Genomic DNA, 8,343 nt, shown 5'->3' with positions numbered 1-8,343 from the left:
TGGTTTCCTGCAATAAATAGAAGACATTCTAGTAACTAGCACATGTCTCCATAATGCTAAGGAGAACAAATGATATTCTTGGGAACATTCTTTTTTTAAAAAATATTTTTATTGATTTCAGAGAGGAAGGGAGAGGGAGATGGAAACACCAATGATGAGAGAGAATTATTGATTGGCTCTCTCCTGCATGCCCCTTACTGAGGATTGAACCCACAACCCAGGCATGTGCCCTGACTGGGAATTGAACTGTGACCTCCTGGTTCATAGGTTGACACTCAACCACTGAGCTATGTTGGCTTGGTGGGAACATTCTTAATTTAGTACCTAATCAAATCAGGTTTTTAAAAGTAGCTTATGATATAGAATTTTATTTCTCTTTTTATAGCTGCAAGAAGGTACATGTCTTTTATCTCTGTCTCAGACTCTTTCAGTTAATTATTAAGACTTTCATTTTTAAGGTCAGGTTTCACAGTTCATTAGCTGTAATATAAGCAGGCCTCTAGAACAAAATTTTATTGGCAGAAATGGAGAAAGGGATAAAAGTGTTGTTTAATAGCAATAAAGTAAGGAGGATATAATTTTTCTTCCATATTATTAAATGCCTTATCTATAATAATAAAAGCATAATATGCTAATTAGACCAGACAGCCCCATGACTTTCCGGGAGTCCTTCCGGACTACCTTCTGGATGAAGCCAGGGCTGTGAGGGCCAAGGTAAGCCACAACAGCTGCAAGGCTGAACCCTTTGCATGAATTTCGTGCACGGAGCCTCTAGTTTTCTTATAATTTCCATCTCAAAAGATCTTGAAATTTCAGAGAAGACCAATGGTTTATCCTTGGTTTAAAGTGGTAGAATAGGAACATTCTGGATTAATGGCATACCAGACAGGAAATATTTAGGCATCTTATACATCTCAATATTTGTCAACAATGAAGTTGGCTGACTAAAGAATATATAAATATAGCCTACATTCTCTGGGCTATAATTCTGAATAGGTGTATTTCTCAGACTGCATATGGGATATTGAGTTTAAGTGTACTTAGAAATATTAGGGAAGGGAACCAAGATGGCGGCATAGGTTAACGCCGGAGTTTGCTGCTTTGAACAACTACTTCAAAAGTGAAACTAAAAGACGGAACGGACATCACCCAAAACCACAGGAACGCTGGCTGAGTGGAAGTCCTACAACTAGGAGGAAAGAGAAACGCATACGGACACTCAGAGGAAGCGCAGTGCTGAAGTCAAATTCTGAGGTGCGGAGTGCGCGGAGCAGGCTGGCGGCGGAGGGCGCGGTTGACGTTTTCAATCAGGAGGGAGTCGCAGACTCTGAGCTCCAGATACAGGCGAGTCTTTAGGGACCCAGACTCAAACGGGAGAAGCGGGACTGTCTGGCTTCGGTCAGAGCGAGTGCAGCTTTCTCTCCGAGTTTTGCAGCGGTTGCTGGGACTCAGAGAGGCAGAGCCCCTGGGGACAGGACTGAGAGCCGCCATAACTGCTCTCTCCGGCCCACCCTATTGATCCTGTGCAACCTGCCCCGCCCAAGCCCTGCACACAGGCATTTGCCGGATAGCCTCAGGCAAAGGCTAGATTAGCACTTCCCTAGAGGACAGAAGTTCTCTCACTGCTGCAATCAAGGTTTAACTATAAGACTGCGAACAAAGACCACTAGGGGGTGCACCAAGGAAGCATAACAAAATGCGGAGACAAAGAAACAGGACAAAATTGTCAATGGAAGAAATAGAGTTCAGAACCACACTTTTAAGGTCTCTCAAGAACTGTTTAGAAGCCGCCGATAAACTTAATGAGATCTACAAGAAAACTAATGAGACCCTCGATGTTATATTGGGGAACCAACTAGAAATTAAGCACACACGGACTGAAATAACGAATATTATACAGACTCCCGACAGCAGACCAGAGGAGCGCAAGAATCAAGTCAATGATTTGAAATGCGAGGAAGCAAAAAACACCCAACCGGAAAAGCAAAATGAAAAAAGAATCCAAAAATGGGAGGATAGTGTAAGGAGCCTCTGGGACAGCTTCAAGCGTACCAACATCAGAATTATAGGGGTGCCAGAAGATGAGAGAGAGCAAGATATTGAAAACCTATTTGAAGAAATAATGACAGAAAACTTCTCCCACCTCGTGAAAGAAATGGGCTTACAGGTCAAAGAAGCGCAGAGAACCCCAAACAAAAGGAATCCAAAGAGGACCACACCAAGACACATCATAATTAAAATGCCAAGAGCAAAAGATAAAGAGAGAATCTTAAAAACAGCAAGAGAAAGAAACTCAGTTACCTACAAGGGAATACCCATACGACTGTCAGCTGATTTCTCAACAGAAACTTTGCAGGCCAGAAGGGAGTGGCAAGAAATATTCAAAGTGATGAATACCAAGAACCTACAACCAAGATTACTTTATCCAGCAAAGCTATCATTCAGAATTGAAGGTCAGATAAAGAGTTTCACTGATAAGGAAAAGCTAAAGGAGTTCATTACCACCAAACCAGGATTATATGAAATGCTGAAAGGTATCCTTTAAGAAGAGGAAGAGGAAGAAAAAGGTAAAGATACAAATTATGAACAACAAATATGCATCTATCAACAAGTGAATCTAAGAATCAAGTGAATAAATAATCTGATGAACAGAATGAACTGGTGATTATAATAGAATCAGGGACATAGAAAGGGAATGGACTGATTATTCTTGGGGGGGAAAGGGGTGTGGGAGATGTGGGAAGAGACTGGACAAAAATCGTGCACCTATGGATGAGGACAGTGGGTGGGGAGTAAGGGTGGAGGGTGGGGCGGGAACTGGGAGGAGGGGAGATATGGGGGGGAAAAAAGAGGAACAAATGTAATAATCTGAACAATAAAGATGTAATTTAAAAAAAAAAGAAATATTAGGAATAAACAAGACAGGTGGTGGGGAGAAGGGGACCTGCCAGCTGTCCTCACCAATCAGAGGGATTGTGCTCACTCTGTGATGCTCCAGACAGCAAATGAGGGAGGAACCCTTTAACTTTAGCCATAAGGAAAAATTGACCTATGAAGGTGTTTAACCCATGGTTGACCGATTACCTGTCCTATTTTAAAAAGTGATTTATTTATTGAATTTTGGATTGGAAACCATCCATCTTTGTTAACACAACATTTTATTTTAAAAAGTTTCAAATTTCAAACTTTGAAAAATCAGGACAATGAACACCTACCTCTCTTCACCATATGTATCAATTAAAATTTTTTGGTCACATTTACTTTCTCTCGCTCTTTCTCTCTCTCTCTCTCTCTCTCACACACACACACACACACATACACACACACTTTTGATGAGCTATATGAAAGGAAGTTTAAAATTTCATAAAATTCATCCTTAATTTCTTCAGCAAGTATCTCCTAAGAACAGGGACATTTCCTAACTGTTACTATACATCATTAAGATAATATTAATTCTATGAAATCTTCAAGATTTTTCTGACTTGCTTATGAAAAATATCATAAAAGTGTCTGTTTTTCCTGTAACAGGATTCATTCACTGAGATTAATGAATTTGGCCCTGCCTACCTCATAGGCTCATTGTTGGGAGGCCTGCTGTCTTCAGGGGACCCAAAGACTATAAAAAATGGCCTTGCCCTCAAGAAGTGAGGCCAAGTGAAAAATTTGGAAAATCAGACAAAATAATGCACATAAAGTACTTTTTAAAAAAAATATTTTATTGATTTTTTACAGAGAGGAAGGGAGAGAGATAGAGAGTTAGAGACATCGATGAGAGAGAAACATCGATCAGCTGCCTCCTGCACATCTCCCACTGGGGATGTGCCCGCAACCCAGGTACATGCCCTTGACCGGAATCGAACCTGGGACCTTTCAGTCCGTAGGCCGATGCTCTATCCACTGAGCCAAACCGGTTTCGGCTAAAGTACTTTTTAAAACGTCAACTATCCTATATAATAAAGGGCTAATATGCAAATAGACTAAACGCCGGAATGACTGGTCGCTATGATGTGCACTAACCACCAGGGGGCAGATGCTCAACGCAGGAGCTGCCCTGGTGGTCAGTGCGCTCCCACAGAGGGAGTGCCTCTCAGCCAGAAGACCGGAGCCAGGCTCATTGCTGGTGAGCACAGTGGGCATGGCAGGAGCCTCTCCCTGCCACGGGGAGTGGTCCTAAGCCATCAGTCAGACATCCCCCGAGGGCTTCTGGACTCCGAGAGGGCACGAATGTCGTGCACCAGGCCTAGTGATGTTAATAAAAGTTGTTACTTTCTCCCTGCATTCCTTTTTTCAAAGAAAATATGATCTAAGAGATGGAAAAATGTTAAATAAAAATATCACCAGAGGGCGCTATAGTAGCATTTAGAAAACAATGACAGTCTAAGTCTGTCAAACTCAAAGGCTAACACAGGCCAAATAAACAAGGTTTGAGTTTATGTGGGCTGCAAAAAAACAAAAGCTTCAATTTTCATAGAAACATAGGTTTATTTCAATAGAGACATGCTGAATACAAAGGGCTGAAATAAATGAGTAATCGTTAACATAAAATAATAGAACATTTTAATAAAAATTAATATTTTTTCTTGAACATTGACTTACCAGACACTGAATAACTGCACAAATTAATAAGCGTAACACAAATAAACCTATTTTTATTGTTCTCCAAAAGCGAAATATTTCCTGTTGCGCAAACAAGTACCAAACAAGTCAGTACAAGACTAAAGACGTGGCAATCGGCTGCTAAAATATTCCCTGCTAGTATTAGTGGAGAGATATGGTGCATCTGCGCATAAGGTATGTAAGGGAAATGAATGCAACATGATTATAGCAATCAGTCATTAGCGAACGTTATAGTTTGTGATTAATAATCAACACTAATAAAAGAGAAAAATGGTAATTGGCATACGGCGATACCCTTTTCATTGGCTAATCAGGGCTATATGCAAATTAACTGCCAACTAAGATTGGCAGTTAACTGCCAACTAAGATTGGCAGTTAACTGCCAACAAGATGGCAGTTAATTTGCATATGTAGGCACAATGCAGGGAGGCGAAAGGGAAAGCAGGAAGAAGCCCCCTGCCACTGACAGTGATCGGAAACCCAGGGGGGAGCAAAGAGCTGGGGGGCAGGGCAAAGGCGGCCCTGGGGCCGCCTTTGCCCTGCCCCCCAGCCATGATCGGAGAATCAGGCGCCTTTGCCGCCTTGGCCAGTGATAGCAGGAAGTAGGGGTGGAGCCAGCGATGGGAGCTGGGCACGGTCGAAGCTGGCAGTCCTGGGAGCTAGGGGTCCCTTGCCTGGGCCTAAAGCGAAGCCCACGATCGCGGGGCCGCTGCAGCTGCGGGTCCCCGCTGCCCGGGCCAGACGCCTAGGCCAGAGGCGTTAGGCCTGGGCAGGGGCGGAGCCTGCAACCGCAGGGAGCTGGGGGTCCCCTGCCCAGGCCTGACACCTCTGCCGGAGGCCTCAGGCCTGGTCAAGGGGCCGATCCGGTGATTGGTGATCAGAGGGTGATGAGGGTCAACTCCTCTGGCCGAGGCATCAGGCCTGGGTGGGGAGCAGAGCCGGGGATTGGGGGGATATGATGGTCCCCTTGCCCAGGCCTGAAGCCTGGGTCAGAGGCGTCAGGCTTGGGCGGGGGGTGGAGCAAGCGATCAGAGGGAGATGGGGGTCCCCTGCCCAGGCATGATTCCTGGGCCAGTGGCCTCAGGCCTGGGCGGGGGCCAGAGCCAGTGATCGGGGGGAGATGGGGGTCCCCTGTCCAAGCCTGACACCTCTGGCGGAGGCGTCAGGCCTGGGCAAGGGGCCGATCAGGCGATCGGAGGGTGATGGGGGTCTACGCCTCTGGCCGAGGCATCAGGCCTGGGCAAGGGGCAGAGCCAGCAATCGGAGGGGTCTGGGGGTCCCCTGCCCAGGCCTGATGCCTGGGCCAGAGGCATCAGGCCTGGGCTGGGGGCAGAACCAGTGATGGGGGGAAATGAGGGTCCTCTGCCCAGGCCTGACACCTCTGTCAGAGGCGTCAGGCCTGGGCAAGGGGCCGATCCTGCGATTGGAGGGTGATGGGGGTCAACGCCTGAGGGCTCCCAGTATGTGAGAGGGGTCAGGCTGGGCTGAGGGACACTCCCCCGCCACACACACCCAGTGCACGAATTTCGTGCACCGGGCCCCTAGTTATATATAACAGGATATTGTAAAAATTAAGTGACAAAATTTTTGTTAAAATGTTTCTTACATACCATTATATTGGCTAGGTCACAAAATTATTCGTTGTGGGCCACATGCAGCCTGTGGGCCCCAAGTTTGATATGCTTGGTCTAAGATGTTTGAAGAGACAGTTAATATATCTTATAGCTGCATATGTTTTCTTCTTAGAAGAATATATTGTGATTGTATTGTCTTCTAAAGTCAAGTATTGTCCACCCTAGTAACTGGCATTCTTAAAGATGTGTAATGATGTCAGACCAAATAAAGAATAAAAAAAAGAAAGACCTACATATTTTGTTAGAGAAACCAACCCTTTAAAGTAACATTTTTTTCCCCCTTGGGAGGGGTCAAGTCTCATTCCAGTTCTGTGAACACACCATGTGTTAAAAGAGCCTTAAAGATACTCAGAGCCAAAGGAGATCAGGGAGGGAAAACAGCTTTGTAGCTGCCAGGATCTGAAAAGGAGGTGGGTCTTAAGGTAGACCTGGGGAGGATGGAGGAAGCCGGGGTGGGGGGCGGGGGCGGGGGTGGGGGTGGGGTAGGGGTGGGAAGGGGGGTGGGAAGGCAAAGGGATGAGGGGGAAGAACATAACTGATGTAGGGAATAGCATGAGAAAGGCCAGCCATCTTTGGGATGGGTTCCATTCACCATAACGTTAACAAAGGAAGCATTTACAAATGGATTAACTGCTTCCATTCCTAATGAAAGAGGATCTTAAATGAGCAGGAATGTGAATTTCTACTATAAGATATTACTTACCTGTTAACATTAAACAGTACCAGATGTTAGACCTCTAAAAAAGAATTTAGAGCCAAGACTCAAATACAAACAAAAGTTTATTTAGAAATTTAAAGAGGCAGAAGAAGTGAGTTGTGACAGAGGCAAAAGAAGGGCACTTTTAGTTTAGAAGAAAGAAAGCAAAGGTATACATTTCTTGAGGAAAAAATGGGGGAGGAAAGGAGGCATGGGCATTCTTGAGAGAAAGAGAGGGAGAGGGAGAGGGAGAGGGAGAGGGGGAGAGAGAGAGAGAGAGAGAGAGAGAGAGAGAGAGAGAGAGAGAGAGAGAGAGAGAGAGAGAGAAACACTGGGAAAGAAGAGGGGGAAAGGCATGGGCATGCTCCAGAGAGAGGGAGTCATGCTGGGTCCTTCCTCTGAAGGGTTTTTTCCTGGAGGCTTCAGGGGAGGATCTCAATAGAATATTCATCAGCTTTCAGAGTGTTCCCCTCAGGTCCCGTTCTCCACTGATTGGTGGTGTCAGGGCAGGAGGTCATTAATCAATGCTTAGCCCTGCCTGGCCTTGCCGCTTTTCTGGGCCTAAAGCTGAAACACAGCTGAGGCCTAGATTTTATCTCTAGTTGGACCAACTCTGTCTCTGTGGTCAACAGGCTGGAGGCTTTGTTTCTAAGGTTATTTGATGTGGGCCAGAACCTGATTGTCCTTAGGGCTTAATGCTTAAGGCAGTGGTTGTATAAGGGCTTGAATGGAAGTCCTATGAGGCTATTCTCTCCCCTGTTCTTCTAAGGGAGTCTACTACATGACTAGTGACATTCCAGGGGAGGAAAGATCAGGGGAGGATCTGAACCACATGACCAGCAAATGAAAGGTCAGGGGAGGATCTGAACCAAATGTCCAGTGATATGAAAGGTCAGGAGATCTAAGCCACAAGACCAGGGATATGCTAGGGGAGGAAAGGTCAAGAGGGGGTGGGGGGTGGGGTGGGGGAGGTCCCAGCCCAGTTTTGCCTGTTGCTAGGCACCCAGGACTTTGCACCCTGATGACCTTCTGTACCTGGCCTGTTGTTTCTACTCTGCTCCTGTTTGTCTAACTGCCTAGTATATTACCACCCTCCCCAGCAAAGCTTCAGGGAAGTTTATCTTCTCTCTGAAGTTAATAAGTGGTACATATTTTTTTTAAAAACTGGCAGGTTTCATAAATTATGCTAAGCTGAGGACTAGTCTTTGTTACTTGATTCAAATTATTATGTCTTATCCTTAAACTGTTTATGTGGCATCAATGAATGTAATCATTTGAAAACTCTCATTTTGTTTTTCATATAAATCTTACTATCTGATAAATCTTGTAGCTATAAATATTCTGCTTAATTAGCTTATTGTAAGTACATTGCTTTTTTTCACTTTTAGTTGACTA

This window comes from Myotis daubentonii, chromosome 1, assembly GCF_963259705.1.
Source record: "Myotis daubentonii chromosome 1, mMyoDau2.1, whole genome shotgun sequence".
In the NCBI taxonomy this organism is placed as follows: domain Eukaryota; kingdom Metazoa; phylum Chordata; class Mammalia; order Chiroptera; family Vespertilionidae; genus Myotis; species Myotis daubentonii.
The sequence above is the reverse complement of the archived record's forward strand: the minus strand, read 5'-3'. Positions refer to the sequence as shown.